The sequence below is a fragment of the Schistocerca serialis genome, chromosome 8 (assembly GCF_023864345.2).
Source record: "Schistocerca serialis cubense isolate TAMUIC-IGC-003099 chromosome 8, iqSchSeri2.2, whole genome shotgun sequence".
Lineage (NCBI taxonomy): Eukaryota > Metazoa > Arthropoda > Insecta > Orthoptera > Acrididae > Schistocerca > Schistocerca serialis.
This window is the reverse complement of record NC_064645.1, coordinates 64,117,865-64,138,989: the sequence shown is the minus strand read 5'-3', so window position 1 is coordinate 64,138,989 and position 21,125 is coordinate 64,117,865.

Genomic DNA, 21,125 nt, shown 5'->3' with positions numbered 1-21,125 from the left:
TGTGTAGTGGGTGGATGATAGCTGTGGTCCAGTGTTCGTGGAATCGTTCTGTTACCGAAATTTTTGTTAGAGCCGTGTGTAAGGAGGTCTTGACTGTGTCACTTGCATATTTCCACATTTCAACAAAAACCTGGCACATGCCTTATAATTTTTTTGTTTTTTAAGAATTTTTTCTACTTCTTGGAAAGTTGGCGGGTCCAGTTTGTTAGGTTTGGCTTTTATTGGGGTATTTATGTTGATTTGTAAGGGTTCTTTGGGTTCCTCGCAATTCAGAAGTTTGTTAAATGCTTTTGCCATGATTTCTGCATTTTCCTTGTTACTGTGTGTCATTCTTCCATCATCTTTCAGTATTAGTGTAGGGGCCTCATATTGTTGTAGTTGTTTCCCAACAGTGTCTAATATGAATGATATTATGAAAATCAAGTTTTTAATAGTCAAAATATCCACGGGTGTGCTGCCGGTCTATAGTGTCCAACGGGCACAATATTTCGGCGATCATACATGTCGCCATCATCAGGTGAACTGACGGACTGAGCTCCTGTGAACGTGCCGGCACGGAGATCCGTACGCTATGGCTGCTCAGAGGGAACTGGGTTCGGTCGCGGCGGCGGCCGATTTAAATACCCTCCGCCCGCGGCGCGCTCCCTCCGCCGTCCGCGCCCCGCGCCACGGTCGCGTGGTGGAACAGATTGCGACGGCGTCTGAGATGACGTCGGAGTGATGGCTCTGTCCGCCGTGGTCGTCACAACTATACGTTTGCTCGATTTACTCTTGATTAACCCGATCGCTGGTTCCCAAGCCTTGCTAAGATTATAGCCACAGTCACGGTTTATGAGGTCGTCATTGGTGCGAATTTCGATGGCCTCTCTAACAACGCTGTCCCAGTATCTCGACGTCTGTACCAGAATCCTCGTGCGGTCATATTCCATGGCGTGATTTTCCGACAAACAATGTTCAGCGACCGCCGACTTGCTCGGATACATCAGGCGAGTGTGCCTCTGGTGTTCACGGCATCGATCCTCGACGGTACGCATCGTCTGACCAATATACGACTTGCCACATTGACACGGAATCTGGTACACGCCGGCCTTCCTCAAACCGAGGTCATCTTTGGCGCTCCCCACCAGTGCACGAGTTTTATTTGGAGGACAAAACACAGTTCCGACCCGGTGTTTCTTCAGAATGCAAGCGATTTTCCCCGAGAGTGCGCCTGTGTATGGAATAAATGCAGTGCCTACCTCCTCCATCGTGACTTCATCCATCTCAAGAGGTAGTGCCGCAGTGGTTGGGCGGAGAGCACGTTGAATCTGCCACTCTGAGTACCCATTTTTCCGAAATACAGTTCTCAGATGTTCCAATTCCTGGGGTAGACTCTCTGCGTCAGAGAAAGTGCGCGCCCTATGTACTAGAGTTTTAAGTACCCCATTCCTCTGTGAAGGGTGGTGGCAGCTGTCTGCGTGCAAATACAGATCAGTGTGCGTAGTTTTCCGATACACCCCATGACCTAGGGTGCCGTCAGCCCTTCTCTTGACCAAGACGTCGAGGAAAGGTAATTTACCCTCCGTTTCAGTCTCCATAGTGAATTTGATGTTGTGGTGTATGGAGTTTAGATGTGTGAGGAAGTCAAGGAGTTTATCCATACCATGTGGCCAGATGACGAACGTGTCGTCCACGTAACGGAAAAAGCAAGTAGGTTTCCATACGGATGACGACAGGGCTTCCTCCTCGAAGTTCTCCATGTACAAATTCGCTACCACCGGTGAGAGTGGGCTACCCATGGCGACTCCCTCCGTTTGTTCGTAGTATTCTCCATTAAAAAGAAAATACGTGGAAGTCAAGACATGCCTAAAAAGTTCAGTGGTCTTCTCGTCAAACTTCTGACTAATCAATTCTAGTGACTCTCGCAGGGGTACCCTCGTAAACAAGGAAACGACATCAAAACTCACCATGATATCTGACTCATCCAACCTGAAGCTGTCAAGGCGTTTAACAAAATCCACGGAATTACGGATGTGATGAGGGCATTTACCCACATAAGGACTTAATATTCCCGTCAGGTATTTGGCCAGCAAATATGTAGGTGCCCTGATGTTGCTGACAATGGGGCGTAATGGTATCCCCTCTTTGTGAACCTTCGGGAGTCCATATAGTCTAGGCGGTACCGGACCTTGGGGTAACAATTTCTTAGCATCACCCTCCGGTAAATCTGCGTCCTTGAGAAGCGCCCTCGTTTTGTTCTCCACCTTCTTTGTAGGGTCACCGCTGATCTTCCGGTAGGAATCGTCATTTAGCAGGCTCTGCATCTTATCAGTGTAGTCCTTATGGGAGACAACAACTGTAGCATTGCCTTTGTCAGCCGGTAAGACAACAATTTCAGAGCGCTCCCTCAGATCACAAATGGCCGCCCTCTCTTTACTGCTGATATTTGACTTCATCGGCTTGGATTTCGTCAATGCACGACACGTTTCACGACGTATTTCCTCGGCTGATTCTGGCGGAAGTCGAGCTGCAACCTGTTCAACAGCACTAACAATTTCTGCGGCTGGAGTGAACTTGGGGGTGGGAGCGAAGTTGAGACCTTTCTGCAAAACCGAGACTGCATCATCACTCAACACCATGCCACTCAAATTGATGACAGTCTTGCACGGAACCTGCAGAGATGGTTTGTCAAGGAGACGTGAGAACTTAGCTGTTTGATGTCCCGTAGCCTTCTTATGGGCGGAATCAGCTGACACCCAGGTGACACCATCAATCCAATCCCAGGAACAAGAAGTAAACTTACTAGCCAGTTGCAAATGTAGTTTGAGTAATTCCTGTGAGATAAACTCAAGGCTCCGGCGGGTGAATTGCACTCTCTCACGTACCAATGCGAGGCTGGCTCGTTTCTTGATTCTCTTAGCTGCTGCAGAATCGATGTGATGCATGACCTTAGCAAAATTTGGAACAACATTCTCGGAACGACATCTCTTTAGAAAGGCAAGAGTACTTAGCAAACGACATCTACGGTGGCGCAACTTTTCAAATTTCTTCATGCTGCGATACATCTCCTCCCCGTAAAGGTGTATGATGTGATTCTTGAGTTTCTCCCGGCGTATTTGATAGTCAAAATATCCACGGGTGTGCTGCCGGTCTATAGTGTCCAACGGGCACAATATTTCGGCGATCATACATGTCGCCATCATCAGGTGAACTGACGGACTGAGCTCCTGTGAACGTGCCGGCACGGAGATCCGTACGCTATGGCTGCTCAGAGGGAACTGGGTTCGGTCGCGGCGGCGGCCGATTTAAATACTCTCCGCCCGTGGCGCGCTCCCTCCGCCATCCGCGCCCCGCGCCACGGTCGCACGGTGGAACAGATTGCGACGGCGTCTGAGATGACGTCGGGGTGATGGCTCTGTCCGCCGTGGTCATCACAACTATACGTTTGCTCGATTTACTCTTGATTAACCCGATCGCTGGTTCCCAAGCCTTGCTAAGATTATAGCCACAGTCACGGTTTATGAGGTCGTCATTGGTGCGAATTTCGATGGCCTCTCTAACAACGCTGTCACAGTATCTCGACGTCTGTACCAGAATCCTCGTGCGGTCATATTCCATGGCGTGATTTTCCGACAAACAATGTTCAGCAACCGCCGACTTGCTCGGATACATCAGGCGAGTGTGCCTCTGGTGTTCACGGCATCGATCCTCGACGGTACGCATCGTCTGACCAATATACGACTTGCCACTCGCCTGATGTATCCGAGCAAGTCGGCGGTCGCTGAACATTGTTTGTCGGAAAATCACGCCATGGAATATGACCGCACGAGGATTCTGGTACAGACGTCGAGATACTGGGACAGCGTTGTTAGAGAGGCCATCGAAATTCGCACCAATGACGACCTCATAAACCGTGACTGTGGCTATAATCTTAGCAAGGCTTGGGAACCAGCGATCGGGTTAATCAAGAGTAAATCGAGCAAACGTATAGTTGTGACGACCACGGCGGACAGAGCCATCACTCCGACGTCATCTCAGACGCCGTCGCAATCTGTTCCACCGCGCGACCGTGGCGCGGGGCGCGGACGGCGGAGGGAGCGCGCCGCGGGCGGAGGGTATTTAAATCGGCCGCCGCCGCGACCGAACCCAGTTCCCTCTGAGCAGCCATAGCGTACGGATCTCCGTGCCGGCACGTTCACAGGAGCTCAGTCCGTCAGTTCACCTGATGATGGCGACATGTATGATCGCCGAAATATTGTGCCCGTTGGACACTATAGACCGGCAGCACACCCGTGGATATTTTGACTATCAAATACGCCGGGAGAAACTCAAGAATCACAAGTTTTTAATAAGTTTCTAGAAGGTGAAGCATTGAGTTGGGCTAATCAGTATACTAATGATGTCACAAACTACACAAATTTTGAGAAAGGAATTTTAGGTACATTTTGGTCAGAGACTGAGTAAAATTATGTAAAGAAATATTTAATTACAGTTTTTCATAAATTTCAGTGCAAACAATTTAAATAGGGTAACTTATTATTTTTGCTTATCCTGTGTTATTTCTCTACATGTTGTAAATAAGTAATCTACATCTACATCTAAATACATACTCCGCAATCCACCATATGGTGCGTGGTGGAGGGTACCTCGTACCACAACTAGCATCATCTCTCCCTGTTCCCCTCCCAAACAGAACGAGGGAAAAATGACTGCCTATATGCCTCTGTATGAGCCCTGATCTCTCATATCTCATCTTTGTGGTCTTTCCACGAAATGTAAGTTGGCGGCAGTAAAATTGTACTGCAGTCAGCCTCAAATTCTGGTTCTCTAAATTTCCTCAGTAGCGGTTCACAAAAAGAATGCCTCCTTTCCTCTAGAGACTCCCACCCGAGTTCCTGATGCATTTCCGTAACACTCGGATGATGATCAAACCTACCAGTAACAAATCTAGCAGCCTGCCTCTGAATTGCTTCTATGTCCTCCCTAAATCTGACCTGATAGGGATCCCAAACGCTCGAGCAGTACTCAAGAACAGGTCGTATCAGTGTTTTATAAGCGGTCTCCTTTACAGATGAACCACATCTTCCCAAAATTCTACCAATGAACCGAAGACGTCTATCCGCCTTCCCCACAACTGCCATTACATGCTTGTCCCACTTCATATTGCTCTGCAATGTTACGCCAAAATATTTAATCGACGTGACTGTGCCAAACGCTACCCTACTAATGGAGTATTCAAACATTACAGGATTCTTCTTCCTATTCATCTACATTAATTTACATTTATCTATATTTAGAGTTAGCTGCCATTCTGTACACCAATCACAAATCCTGTCCAAGTCACCTTGTATCCTCCTACAATCACTCAACAACGACATCTTCCTGTACACCACAGCATCATCAGCAAACAGCCACACATTGCTATCCACCCTATCCGAAAGATCATTCATGTAGATAGAAAACAACAGTGGACCTACCACACTTCCCTGGGGCACTCCAGATGATACCCTCACCTCCAATGAACACTCACCATCGAAGACAACATACTGGATTCTATTACTTAAGAAGTCTTCGAGCCACTCACATATTTGGGAACCAATCCCATATGCTCGTACCTTAGTTAGGAGTCTGCAGTGGGGCACCGAGTCAAACGCTTTCCGGACGTCAAGGAATATGGCATCCGTCTGATATCCTTCATCCATGGTTCACAAGATATCAAGTGAAAAAAGGGTGAGTTGCGTTTTGCAGGAGCGATGCCTTCTATGGCCGTGCTGATGCATGGACAGCAACTTCTCTGTCTCAAGGAAATTCATTATATTCAAACTGAGAATATGTTCACGAATCCTGCAACAAACCGATGTTAAGGATATTGGTCTGTAATGTTGAGGATCCATCCTTCTACCCTTCTTATATACAGGCGTCACCTGCGCTTTTTTCCAGTCACTCAGGACTTTACATTGGGCAAGAGATTCGCGATAAATGCAAGCTAAGTAAGGAGAGTACTCTCTGTAAAACCGAATTGGAATCCCATCAGGACCTGGCGATTTATTTATTTTCAACCCATACAGCTGCTTCACAACCCCAGGGATGTCTATCACTATGTCCTCCATATGGGAATCTCTACTAGACTCAAACGACGGTATGTTTGTACGATCCCCCTGCGTGAAAGATTTCTCAAATGCTAAATTTAAAATTTCAGCTTTCGTTTTGCTGTCTTCCGTTGCCAGGCCAGACTGATCAGAGAGTGACTGGATGGAAGCCTTCAACCTGCTTACCGATTTTATGTAAGACCAGAATTTCCTTGGGTTTTCAGCAAGATCTTTTGCTAAGGTATGACGGTGGTATTAGTTGAATGCTTCGCACATCGCTCTTTTTACAGCAGCATGAATCTCTACTAACTTTTGCCTGCCCCCATTCTCCCGATTTTTCTTGTACTGCGAGTGCAGCTGCCTTTGCTTCCTGAGCATTCTCCGAATTGCGCTGTTAAACCACAGTGGGTCCTTTCCGTCTGTAACCCACTTTTTCGGTGCATACTTGTCCAGTACATGATTTACAATGTGTTTAAAATTTGCCCATAATTCTTCCACGTCCATCATACCGGAAGTAAATGAAGTCGATTCATTTACTAAGTGGGATGCTAACAACTGCTTATCTGCTCTTTCTAGTAAGAATACTCTCCTAGCCTTCTTGACTGACTTTTTAACTTTCGTAACCATAGTCATAATGACAACATCATGATCACTAATCCTTGTCTCAACACTGACACCGTAAATGAGGTCTGGTCTGTTCGTGGCTACCAGATCTAAAATATTTCCATTACACGTTGGCTGTCGATTTAGCTGCTCAAGACAGTTTTTGGATAATGTGTTCAAAAGTAATTCACACGACGGCTTGTCTGTACCACCTGTAATGAATCCATAGACATCCCAATCTATACTAGGTAAGTTGAAGTCACTTCTGACCAATATAGCATGATCCGGGTACTTCTGCGATACAGAATGGAGACTCCCTTTGAATGATTCGAGAACTGTCACGGTGGAACCTGGTGGCCAGTAATAATACCCCACAATTAACTTTATTTCCCCTAGCCCTGTTAAATGTGTCCAGATAACTTCACAATCACACTCTACTTCGACCTCACTAGACACAATATTTTTGTCAACTGCAATGAAGATACGACCTCCTAAGGTGTCTAATCTGTCTTTCCGATACACGTTCCAACCCTCACTAAATATTTCAGAACTTCCTATCTCAGGGTTCAGTCAGGTCTCAGTCCCGAGCGTGCGCCACACGCTTCCTGGAGGGCAGTAAATTCAGGAACTTTATTCCGAACTCTGTGAAAATTTACTGCTAATATCTTGATAGCTTAAGTGTCTTTACACTGAGCGCATCCTGATTTCCCTGCCTGCACGTTGACTGGTGAATGTTCATCAGGACACCTCGCACTACTGCCTAGCCTAAAAAAAACCCATAAGCACGCCACAAGTACTCTGCTACCCGAGTAGCCACGTCCTTTGTGTAGTGCACCCATGACCTATCTAGGGGCATTCTACAATTCCCCACCCAATAGCGCAAGTCTAGAAATGTGCAGCCAGTCATGATTTGTATTTTACTACGTTCTTTCACAAAAAGAAATTAGTTTTATTTATAGCGCTTTTTGTCAATGTTTAGAGTAATTTTTTAACTAACTAGTCATTTGAAAAGCTGAAGCTTTAAAAACAAGTCTCAGTCGATTCCTGAGCATTTGTCCTGTTTTTAATATAACTTTCCTTCCAGTATATAATGAATCAGTACTTGTATCATTCAGATGATATTTTCAGTCATGATATTTGTGTAAAAAGAATCTGGAATCTGTGATGGGACATCCTCCTTTAGTATTACTTTTCCTTAATAGTAGTTGTGGATACCAGTATTTTGGATAGGTCAGTATCATCTCAGCTGCTTATCTAAATACTTACAAATAATTTTACACACAGTATGTTATATTTCAACCTAAAATTTATGAAAACTATTTACTTTACTTTGGATCTTATAACTGATAAGTACTAATTCTGAATGTACAGTTACATTTTTAGAAACAATAATGAATTATTTGACATGCTTAAAATTTATATTATTAATTACTCAATCTAGTACTGTTGGGGCACTTCCTGTTTCTGATAATGATCAATGACCTCCCCTTGTTTATTAGATCCACCACTGTATTGTATGCAGATGATACGACTTTTCTCCATAGCAGTAACAATCTTAATGATCTTAAAACCTGTGCTGAAAATACACTCACTCATGCAGCATATTGGTTCAGAGTAAATGGTTTCCTGCTAAATGAAAATAAAACTCAGCAGATAATCTTCACTCTAAGAGACAAGCCACTATCTGATGACCCTAGTTCTGTTAAATTCCTGGGAGTTTATTTAGATGAAAAGTTAACCTGGGGCCAACATGTAAACTATATTAGTAGTAAACTATCTAGAGTAATTTATTTATTAACACAACTCAGAAATTGTGTACCTGAAACATACATCAGATCATCTTATTTTGCATTTTTCCAGAGTATAATATCCTATGGCATTATCTTGTGGGGTAACTGCAGTCATATACATGACATCCCATTATTGCAGAAGAAAGCCATTAGGATAATTACAAATTCTTCACATAAGGCTCACTGCAAACCCTTATTTACTAAACAAAAAATTATGACTGTAATAAACCTCTATATATACAATGTCTTAATCTTTACGAAGAAAAACCTACAAGATGTGAAACGTAGAGAAAATGTACATTGTTACGACACAAGAAGCATCAAACACATATACACGCCTTACCACAGACTATCAAAATCAATAAATACCTATGAAGTCAGAGGGCACAAGCTATTTAATAAGCTGCCACATGCCATACATGATCTTCCTGAATATACATTCAAAGAAAGACTGCATGAATGGTTTATTGCCCACCTGTTCTATGATATCAATGAATTCTTCAACTGTAAAATGCAGTAATCCAACAGATGACCCACTGTACATTTATTGTAATATAAGCTAAAATATTTCAGTAGTCAATACCTTATCACACTGTATTATAAATTGTAACTTCATCTAACGTTGTCAATTGCTGTAATGGTCTAAAGACAATAAAATCTTTATTATTATTATTATTATTATTATTATTATTATTATTACTACTATATTTATTTCTGGATTCATTTATGAAATAATAATCAAAACGAATAGAAATTCATTTGTCAAGAAAAATTGTAGACCTTTTGGACTATTGTTATTTCCACTGAGTGAGGCCGTAGTAACCATGTATCTAATGTGATCAGATGTATTTTTGTATTCTTTGCGAGCAATGTAATTTTGGGTTCGTTAAAGTAAAAAATCAAAAGACTGTATGATACACTAAAGTGTGAAAAAATATATTAATGTAACAACAAAAATTCTGCAACGACAGTCTTAAAATTTATTTAGATCAATTCAACCATGAGGACCTAAAATGTGATAGTTTCAGCTTCAAGAATAAGACCCCTCAACAAGAAGGATGGAGCCAACTCTGCGTGAAAAGATATGTAAACTAGAAAGTTTGTTGTAATCTTCACTCCTCTCAGATCTTCATAAAAGCTGATGTGGACAATAGCTGCAAACAGGAAGGAGGTGGTAGATTACAAATTTGGGTGTTGTCTGGGATTAACTGACTAATAATGAAGTTCTATCTTTTGCAGAAAACGTTTTATTCCATTTATTTTTGAAAATTATGTACGAATAAATTTTCGATCGCATGGAGGAAAATCTGAAGGCTGGTCAACAAATGATCTTCATACCAACAGTGACGATGTACTACCAATAATGATGGACCAGATCAAATGAAAGTGACGAGGACTTTACAACTACAGCCAGGGACAAATAAAGGAATGATAAGTACGAACTACTTGTGAAGTTAATTTGTTTGTGGACTTGGGTGTTTGTTAACAAAATGAACAGGAACGAAAGCAAAAGTGAGGTAGAAATGAAAGCTGAATGATACAGTCAGGACAAGTCTGAGCCATGTGAAATCATAATCAGTAAAGAAACAGTAAAGACATGTTTTGCAGTTAATTTGGCAAAACGAAGGATATAAAGACAGATAACAATAGCAAATTTAGTGCAGTTAATGCTCATTCGCTGAAATAAGAATTGAAAACAACAGCAAAATGGACAGAGTACAAGAACCAATAGATCAACTTAGTAGTAAAGTTTCAGAGTAAAAAAAGTCGGTTGTCATAGGAGTTAAAAAGTGTGAATGAAAAAGTTGATGATTTAGAAAATAAATTTATTGTTTTAGAAAATGAGTTTGTAGCTGAGTCAGTGAAACAATCAAAGAATATCGATGCCATCAGAGTTGAAGAGAAGGCCATAGCGGAAAAACTCAACAAAATGTAGTCAGTGTAAACAAAAAAAATTTAAATGTATAGAACAATATACAAACTAATGTAACTGTTTTAAACAAAAATAATTCAGCAGTTCAGAAAATTTGTATTGACCAAAATCTCTGTGCAAACAATGATATTATGTGTTCCATCACTGGTAGCAAAAGTTTTCCATCAGATAATTCACATCTAGTGGATTTTCTGCTCCACTGCAGAGATAGTTTTGTGTCAAGCATGTATGACAATCAAAAAATTAAATTTGCTAAAAGATTTCCTGAAGGTGAAGCTCTGTCACGGGAAAATTTAAATTTAAGTCAGTGGGAAATAATACCAGAGTTCTGAGAAAAGTTTTTTAAATAAATTTTGGTTAGAAGCAGAACAGGGGAGAACCAAAAGTGAATTTTTGAATTCTCCAAATTATAGGTAAAGGGACAGTACTCTGAAAGAGTTTTGTAAGAACAAACTTAAAAAATTACGATATCTTGACAAACCATTTGATGAAATAACCCTGACTGATGCACTTAAAAGGAGATTACCAGTAGGGTTGCAGTGGGATTTAGTACATGGACGTGACGATTGTCTTGAACAATTTTTATGATATGTTGACAGGCTGGACAGGGCAGTAGAAAGAAGTATGTACCATAACAACTGGAATGATAGAGATCACAATGGGAATAACTACAGAAACAGAGATAATGGTAACTTCTATCAGGATCAAAGTGTCAATAGAGAGAAATTCTGGACATCAGCAGGATAGGAACAGCTGGGATAACAATGGGTATTTTAATTGAAGAAGCAATCGTAGAGGTAATTACTTGGGAAATGGCAGTTTGCTTCAAAGAAGGTCCCTAACTTTAATGTGAGGAAACATAACAAGCACAGGGCCCCCAAATTACACTTGCAATTAGACAATAATAACAGTGTTAATGATATGGCACATGTATCTGAAACTGAACAGAAGGAATATCAGTCTTCTAATTTATGTTTTGATCAAAAGTTTCTGGATACTGCGTTTAATCACAAACTAGAATGTGAGAGTAATAAGAATTTTGATGTACGAGGGTGGTTTGAAAAGTCAGCGCTAGGTTTAAACATGTGCCACGTCAGTACTCTTGGAAGGGAACTGCAGCATTCACATGGCTCTGTTGTTGTTCCCACGTAGTGATTTGCAAAGATGGAAAAAATCAAGACTCGAACAGTGATTAAGTACTTTGTAAAGAAAGATATGAAAGTAAAGAACATTCATGTCGATTTCCAGAATACACTGGGGGACTCTGCTCCTTCATATTCAACTGCTGCCAAGTGAACAAATGAATTTAAATTTGGTCAGGAGAGCATAGATGATGATCCACATAGTGGTCGGCCAAGACGTGTCACTACTCCAGAAATCATTGCAAAAGTGCGCAAAATGGTCATGGAGGATCGCTGATTGAAAGTGCGTGAAATTGCTCATGCTTGCCAGATGTCATATGAAATGTTATGTCACATTTTAACTGAAGAATTAAAAATGAAAAAATTATCTGCAGGATGGGTGATGGCGACTTATGGCTCTGGACCAAAAACTCATGAGAATGGACATATCAGAACAATGTTTGGTCCATTTTAGGCAAAACTAACAAGATTTTTGCCACCTGTTTGTGACTACAGAAGAAACTTGGGTGCACTACTACACCTCAGAGACAAAACAACGATCAAAGCGGTGGACTCATGCTAATTCTCTGCCACAAAAGAAAGCAAAGACAACTCCTTCAGTGGGAAAGGTCATGGCATTGGTGTTCTGGGATGCAAAGGGGATTCTATTTGTAGATTATCTCCCTACTTTGCAAACAATTATTGGAGAATACTATGCTAACCTCCAGGACAAATTGCAATGAAAGGTATGTGAAAAAGGCCAGGTCTAGCAAGGAAGAAAGTCATCATCCATCAAGACAATGCACGCCTGCGCACATGTGCCATCACATTGGCAAAATTACACAAACTAAGATATGAATTGTTGCCACACCTGCCTTATTCACCTGATATGTATCCATCAGACTTCCATCTCTTCCCAAAACTGAAAATTTTTCTTGGTGGATGAAGATTCACTTCAAATGAAGAACAGATAGCTGGAGTTGACAGTTATTTTGCAGGCCTGGAGGAAACTTATTTTCGAGATGGGATCAAGGCACTGGAACATCGATGGACCAAGTGCATTAACCTACAAGGAAATTACACTGAAAAATAGTAAATGTTTCAGTGATGTAAGTAGTTTTTTTCTATTCCATTTTGAGAACTTTTCAAACCACCCTCGTAGTACCTACTAATGATTTTTTCCTCTTGGGCACAAAACTGTGTTGCTGATGTATGCAATTCAGGTGATGTCTGCATTGGATATGAACTAGGTGGTACTCTTGATGTAGATGTGAATGAGAGCTGTGAAGTAACTGAGGTTGGTAAGACAGACTGGTAGCTTATCACAAATGAATGGAGATTTTGATGAGATGGGGCTTGTGTTATTAATGATGTTGTTGATGAAGTAATTTTGGAAGAATATGATGATGATGAAGATGGTGGTGAGTATCAGGTATTTCTGGAGTTTAAGAATAATGAAGTCTCAGAGTTGTTTGTGAATGATGTTGACAATACAGGTAAGATATGTGATATTTTTAAGTGAGTGTCATGGAATACCAGTCCAGTCAAAACAGTTTTTCATTAATGTCATGCAGAGTAATGAACCAACTAAATGAGTAGATCCTTTTACAATTCCAAAATGTGACAATGCTAATAAATATCTAGTGATAAATTTCTTTTTTTAGAATGCTATTACTGTTGAATATTATTATTATTCATGTATACTCTGTAGAAAGTGATTAAATTTAATTGTCATGAATTCTTTTGGGTAAAGTCGTGGGTGTTGTGGTTAAATGAGTGAAGACTCGTTATATTCATGTGTACTGTAAATGTTAGGAATCAATTAAGTAGATAAATGTAGTCACCAAGTGATGGCAGAGCACACACATAAAAGACTGTTGTGATGGCAAGCCTTTGGAGCCAGTGGCTTATTCTTCAGGCAGAAGGATTGAAAGGAAAGATAGAAGAATGAAGGAAAACAACTGGAGAGGTCTAGGAAAAGGGGTAGATTTTGGGAAAGCCACCATGAACCGAGGGTCAGGGGAGACATACTGTACGGGATGAGATGGAAAGACTGACTGTGGGGGACTGCATCAAATGAGATTTAAAAACCTGAGAGCTTAAAGATGGAAGACAGGGTAATATGCAAGACAGATTACTACTAAAACATCGTGCACAAGTTAATAAGAGTGAGAAGCTAAGTGCATTGTACGTAACAAAGATGGGAGGGGTGGTGAAAAGCACATGGGATAGAATGAAAGATGTAGAAAATTAAATGGAGTGAAGCAAAGACTAGTTACAGTAGAGAAAAGCTGAGACTGAAGAAATTAACGTAAATTAAGGCGAGAACCAACAACTCCGCAGGTGGAAACTAGCACTAGCATGAAATTGGTCACGCTTGCCAGATGTCATCTGAAAGGGTATATCACATTTTGACAGAAGAATTAGAAATGAAAAAAAATTATCTGCATGATGGGTGCTGACGGCTCTTGACGCTGGATCAGTAACACATGAGAATGGACATTCGGAAAATGTTTGGTCTGTTTTAGAAGAAACAAACAAGATTTTTTGCGCAGACCGCAGATGAAACTTGGGTGCACTACTATACCCCAGAGACAAAGGGGATTCTGTTTGTAGATTATCTCCCCACTGTGCAAACAATTACTGGAGAATACTATGCTAAACTCCTGGACAAATTGCAACAAAAATTCTTTATCACAACTTGCCTCTAGGACGTGAAATTTCAAGTATTAGGAATCAACATGTTTAGTGGCAGAAACCAGCTCAGATTTCAGAAACTTGTCTTCTCCCTCAGAGAGGAAAGGGTGACAGGCTGACAAGAGGTAACACTGACAACCTTCAACTTAATTTTGACTATATACTGGCCATCTGTCTGCCCCAATTTTCAAATAATTTGTCCATGCTAAAGTAAAGTGAAATTTTAATTTTTGATAGATAAATTAAGTACTGCTGTTTGAAGTTTTATGGTAGTATCACCTCACTTTGATCTCAAAGGCTGACCAAAGCATGTTAATAAAGGAATTCAGGATTGAGGTTTCAAGTCAAGCCTGTGCCCACTATGTGCCAGTCTGAACTTTCTTACATGCAAGTTACAAGGAACTACAAAATTATGGTCTGCCATTAAATGTGTGCATTGACATACATGAAAAGCACAAGTTAGTATGTTCCATCCGTGTGGTTTTCTTTGTTTTATAGACTAGACGACATTTGTCAGTTGACAGTTTTATAGTAAGAAAAAGTAAGCTAAACAGAAAATAGTAAATAGTGCTATCATGATCATGTACTATTTTACATCATATACCGACAAAAAATGCTCTAGAAGAATGAATTATGTTTAGTTCTGATGCTGAATATAGGGTCACAATATTTCCACATTGAAGGGTTCTCAAGCAGATAGGATTTGAAGAAGAGTGAGTCTGGACCGTTTATCACATATCAGTTGTCTTTAACATGAAGGCATTTAACAAATTTCAATTTAGATCTCACAATTTACTTCTTCACTGTTGTTCCCACAGTCGTTGTTGCCATCACATTCCAAGGCTTTGGGAATGCAGTGGTGGTTGGAGCACAGGGAGTCTCTGCCACAATCCAACTGTAAATAAAATTAGAAAACAAAATGGAGACAAACTTAGCAGTTGCATTATATTTTCAGATTATTCTCAGACAAATAGAAAGCCAACTTATTTGTCTACAAATCATGCAGTTTGTAAGCAAGGAGAATACAAGATACTGAGTACTATTCTAGCTAAGAACATGCTCCTTGGCCTTATCTTTTACTTATTGCTGTCCTTACCTCTTTACAACACTTACCGATGTCACAGCTCTTACTCTGACACCCCCCTGTCCATCTTTGTTTTCCTTCACTTATTACAGGTGGGTCTGAAGAGCCCTTTCTTTGACCTTACCAACTTACTTCTCCCGCCCCCCCCCCCCCCTACTGACTAAGGAAATATTTGTTCTGAAATCTAGCCAATGTGTGTATACCAGCAGCACTAGACTTCCCCCTCTGAAATTAAGCACTAGAATCTGGCTCTGGTAAAATTAGTGGAGGTGGTATTCAGACAAATATATCGACCTGTATTACCTACTGTCTAAGTACTTGTACCACTTCTTTATATAAGCTCTAGATGAAAAATTTGAGAATTACTTGAGTTAGTGGATGTGTTAATATCACAACCAGAAAGAGACACAATAAAGAAAACACGCAGACAAGAGGGGGGAGGAGGTGTTTATGAGTAAGAATTTTAGAATTTTGAGAGGCTTCTGCCATGCCTCATGTAATTACCAGTACACACTATTTCTCAGTTTAGAGTAAGTTTACCAATTAAATTACCTAAGAGTGAATGCAACTAATTTTTGTCTTCAGTAAAAAAATGAGACTTTAGTAGAAATCAAATTTTAGTTTCTTACGATAAAATAACACAAGTAAAGTTAAAAAATGTTACATGGTTTTTATTAAACTGAAAGGCGTAACAGAACAACTGAACAAAAACACATGTTTTATTCTTTGATGGTACAGCACTTAGCGCAAGCCACACAGCGAATCATTAAAATTGCATTCTTAACACCCCTCCTGACTTTAATGATTTTACATTTAATGTTAACAAAAATTAAAATAAACCCAACAAGCACCTCAAAGCAATGAATCTAGAAGCTGGTAAGCCTTTGGTAAAAATATCTGCAATCTGGTGCTCCAAACGTACATGCTCGGCCGTGATGATCCGGCGGTGGTGAAGTTGATGCACAAAATTATATTTAACATTGACGTGTCTCAACCATCGATGTTCCCATGTTTTCAGTAACCATATACAGGACTGATTATCCTCAAATACACGAATTGGTAGCTGGAGTCGACTATGAATATTGTCCAGCAAATATTTCACCAAGAGTAACTCAGCTGCTGCTGTCGCCAGAGCTACATATTCTGCCTCTGTAGAAGACAAAGCAACACTAGTCTGTTTCTTTGTTGTCCAACAGATGGTGTTATCATAACACTTTAATAGGTAACCAGGGGTAGATCTTGCATCTTCTTTTCTATTTCAGTTTATATCAGCATAGGCCAGAAGAACTTCTTTATTCCCCTTTCAATAATGTAGTCTCATACTGACAGTTCCTTTGATATATCTCAAAACTCTTTTTAAGCTTTCCAGAGTTTTTCCAATGGATTGTTTCGGTATCTGCTCAAAAAGTTGATCATAGCACACAAATCAGGTCTTCTTGCTGTCATTGCATACATCAAACATGCAATCAACTCTCTGCAGGACTTATCGATCATTTTTCCTTCCTTGATTTCCAGTTCAACTTCCATTGGCGTCTTGACAAGATTACAATCTTGCATGTTGAATCTTGTATGTTTCATCATAGTCAAATCCCCTTTTCTGTGAACATCCTTTTGCCGCAAGTCTAGCCTTGAGTCATATGATATTTCCACCCTTGTCCTTTTTTAATATGAACACCCACTCACTGCCAATAGTCTTCCTTCCAGGTGGTAATTTAACAAAGATCTAATCTTGTTTTCCTTTATAATGTCAGTTTCACCCTGTACTGCTTTACACCAGTATTCCTTATCTTCACGATATGCAGTTTCCTTGTAACTTTTTGGTACATCATCCACAAATGAATCAGCACTGAGTGCAAGAACAGCATAGTCATTCAGATATTTAGGAGGGTTCTTCTTCCTAGTAGTACATTGAACAGTTTTCTTTTCTGATAAATTTTCAGCTTCCTCTTCATCACTGGTCAGTTCTGATATGGGAATTCTTTCATGACCCCCATCACTTGGTTTGGCATCTTCTTCAACGATGTCTTCTTAATTATCATCCTTCTCGTATGATTCTTGTACAGATTCTGGGGTCCAGTACTCAGCTGGTTTACTTTCAAAGTCAAATCTTCCTTCGTAGAAAACAATGTTCCTTCCTGTAACTATTTTTCCTTCCTCTGGACACCAAAGCCTGTAGCCATTAGAACAGTAACCAGTGAAATAGCATATTAAGGACTTGCCTTCAAATTCCCCTGTTCTCAGTTCCTTTGGTACCAGTAGATAAGCAATACATCCGAACACTCTCAGTTTACTCAAATTAGGCTTCTTCTTATACCACAAAGCTGCTGCAGACACCTTTCCTTCCAAACCCGCAGTACGACTTCTGTTAAGCAGGTACATGGCACCACAAACAGCTTCTGACCAGAACATTTTATCTAATTTACACTGAAGTACCATACAATGAACTTTCTCAATAATGGTTCTGTTCATTCGCTCTGAAACACCATTTTGCTGAGGAGTATAGCTGATTGTAAACTCAAACTGTATTCCTTGTTCTTCAAAAAACTGTTTCAATTCATTTGAAATGCATTCACGACCACTGTCACAATGCCATCTGCTAATCTTCAAGTTGAAATGAGCTGTAGCCACGGCATGAAACATCTTCAGATAGAAAATTCCAGTGCATAGGCCACCGTGAAATGTGTAAAGTCATCGACGAACGTGAGCACATACTTATTTCCGTTGAACGATTCCAGTGCATAGGCCACTGTGAAATGTGTAAAGTCATCGACGAAGGTGAACACATTCTTCTCTCCGTCGAACGATTCCGGTGCAACATGCCCACACAGATCACTTTGGATCAACTGAAGAGGTCTGGTAGCATGTTTCCTATTGTGATTGTATGGCAGCTGTGATTGTTTTCCTTCAACACAATTTGAACATTCTTCCGTGGGGATTGTTGAAGTGTCCAGTTCCATACCATCGACTTGTCACTGGAGGAGTTTAAAGTTATCAAAACTCAAATGGCCTAATCTGCTATGCCACAGTTTTGCATTAGTTGCAGTTGAAGCAGCTGACAAGGCTTTTTGTTGCAAAAAATTTAGAACATATAACCGAGATTCATTCCTATTTGCATGGCAACAGTTTCTTTTCCTTTTTTAATTTAACCTTGAGCCTTTTCAAACGTGATACTAAAACCATTCCTTTCCAATTTCCTAACTGACAGCAAATTATAATCAAGATCAGGCACAGATACAACATCTTTAATCGTTATCTGAATTTCCTTTCCTTTTACTACACTAGTGACTTCAATTTCTCCTTTTACTTTAGCCTCAAGAAAAATGCCTGACTTAGCTACTCTGACTTTAATTGCCTGTTCCACTTTCCTTAAATTTGTGAGAGGTATCTTACTATTAATAAGATGTTCCGTTGCTCCAGAGTACAAGAACAAATTTATGTTGTTCATTGACTGATCTTCATTTGATGCTGCAAAGAAAACCCATCTTCCTCTTTGACGTTAGCTACGACCACAGAGTTGCTGATTCCTGAGTTCTTGTTTGGTACCCTAACTCTACAATTAGCCCTTTTGTGTCCAGGCTTCTCACAACAGTGACAAGTAAAGTTGAAACAGGCTTCTTGTTGACTTCTTGTTTAACTGGTGTCTGATGAACCCTTTTTGTAGATACCATTTAGTCCTAAAAGCTGTAGGAGGTGGTGTTTAATCATTTTTGTTTTTCCCGACTCCCTTCCGCTTCAATTCTTCATCCAGTAGCCTATTTTTCATGAAGCTCAGCGTCAATTCTTCCATTGAGAGCATTGAAATCGCAGTGATCACTACTTTGTATTCCACAGGCATCGTTAAAAGCAAATGGCACACTATGTCTGTTTCTTCGACAATAGCTCCAGTCGAATGTAAATCACAAATCAGTTTATCAAACTTCAGAAAGTGGTTAGCTAGCAAATCATTTGTTGCGGTAAATTTCATAGTTAATAATTGTTTTCTCAACCGAAGTTGACCAGTAATTCCTTTTCTCTCAAACATATTGCACAGTGAGGTCCATAAATCAAAAGAAGTTTCTGTACCTTTTGTGTACCTAATGACTGTCGGCAATGCGTTGAACAAGATGAGACTTGCATTAACGATCTTGTTTAACCATTTCAGGCAATCGTGTTTCCTTTGTGGCACGCTGTGTGTTTTCCTCTCAATCGACAAATACCACCTTTGTGAGATAATTCACTTGCACAAATTGTTTTGTCGGTAGCTGGGCCGACACCGTGAAGTTGAGATGGCTGAAAATGAACTCTAGACTAACGCTGTAGCCGATAGGGCACGCACGGCTAAAGCAGACGGGCGTGAAGTCTGGAACATGAGAACTTATAAATGAATAAGAAGAAAAGTATGTAGATGCTTATTACTTATCTTTTAATTAGTCCTTGGAATACATCTCTCTTGAATACTCGTAAGCTATAGGCACTGATACAAATGGCGCCTTGCTAGTTCATAGCCATTAACTTAGCTGATGGCTATTCTGTCTCTCGGCTAATGAGAGAGAAAAGGCTTCGTACATCTGGTCGGTAGCTAGGTTCTCGTACAACTGGGCGGTAGCTAGGTTCTCGTACAACTGGGCGGTAGCTAGGTTCTCGTACAACTGGGGCGAGTGCTCTCTCGTATCACGAGACCTGCCTTGGTGGTGGCGCTAGGTCTGCGATCACAGTGGCGACACGCGGGTCCGACATGTACTACATGGACCGCGGCCGATTTAAGCTACCACCTAGCAAGTGTGGTGTCTGGCGGTGACACCACATTCCTCCCCCGCAAATCGGCGAACGGTCGTGTGATAAGGCTTCCGCCCGCCGTGGGGAGGACCACATGTTGACGTATGCGATGAGGTGGGGAGCCTAACAACAGGCGAGGCTGTGCCACCCGCACCCGGCCATGCGGTCCAAGGGGAGCTAGGAAACGCCTGAAAAACTAGTCCAGGGTGCACGTCAACATGCGGTGTATGCGCCCGTAAAGAGACAGGAGGGACCGAAGTGTCGAACTCCATTGCGTCGGGGTAGCCGACGCGCGATGACGTCATGTGGTCCGGAGCGGGCGGGAGGTCCATGGCGGAGGACAGCTGGTCACGGGAAGCGATCGGCGGCGCGTGACCCTGGGAGGCGCTTGGCGGCTGCAGCGAAGCGGCTAATGCGGGCGGCGCCGGCGGGAGAACAATCGGCGGCGGCGGCGGCGGCTGCTGCTGCTGCGGCGGCGGCGGCGCGTCGCCATGGGGCAAAATGGAAGGCATCGTCGGTAACACCTGGGGATGAGGCGAGCCAGTAGATGGGTCCCCAGGGCGCTGACCGGACGGCACCGTCGCTGAAAGCAGACGGGGAGCGGCAGAACCCGAGCGACGACAGAGGCGCAGCTGATTGAGATGCCGACGCACCTCACCAGAGGCCCCCAAAACCAAATACATCGCGCGGCCGAGGCAGCGAAGAATGCGCCCTGCGAGCCAACGCCGTGAACCTCGATAGTTGCGATAAAATACAACGTCGCCTGGAGCAAAAGCAGGAGTCTGCCGCTGCACAGGAACCTGATGCGGCGGATGCAGCAAAGACATCAAGGTGCGATGAGGACGACCGTGGAGCAACTCAGCCGGCGAGCGACCATCTCGGGGCTGAGAGCGATACGAAGACAAAAAGAGCAACAATGCGTCCTCCCGAGAATGCGACTCTTTCAATTTCAACATCTGTGACTTGAAAGTCCGGACCAATCGTTCAGCGGCACCGTTGGACTGAGGCGAAAACGGCGCGGATGTCAGATGTTGAATACCATTGGCCTGGCAGAATGACTGAAATTCTGCGGAC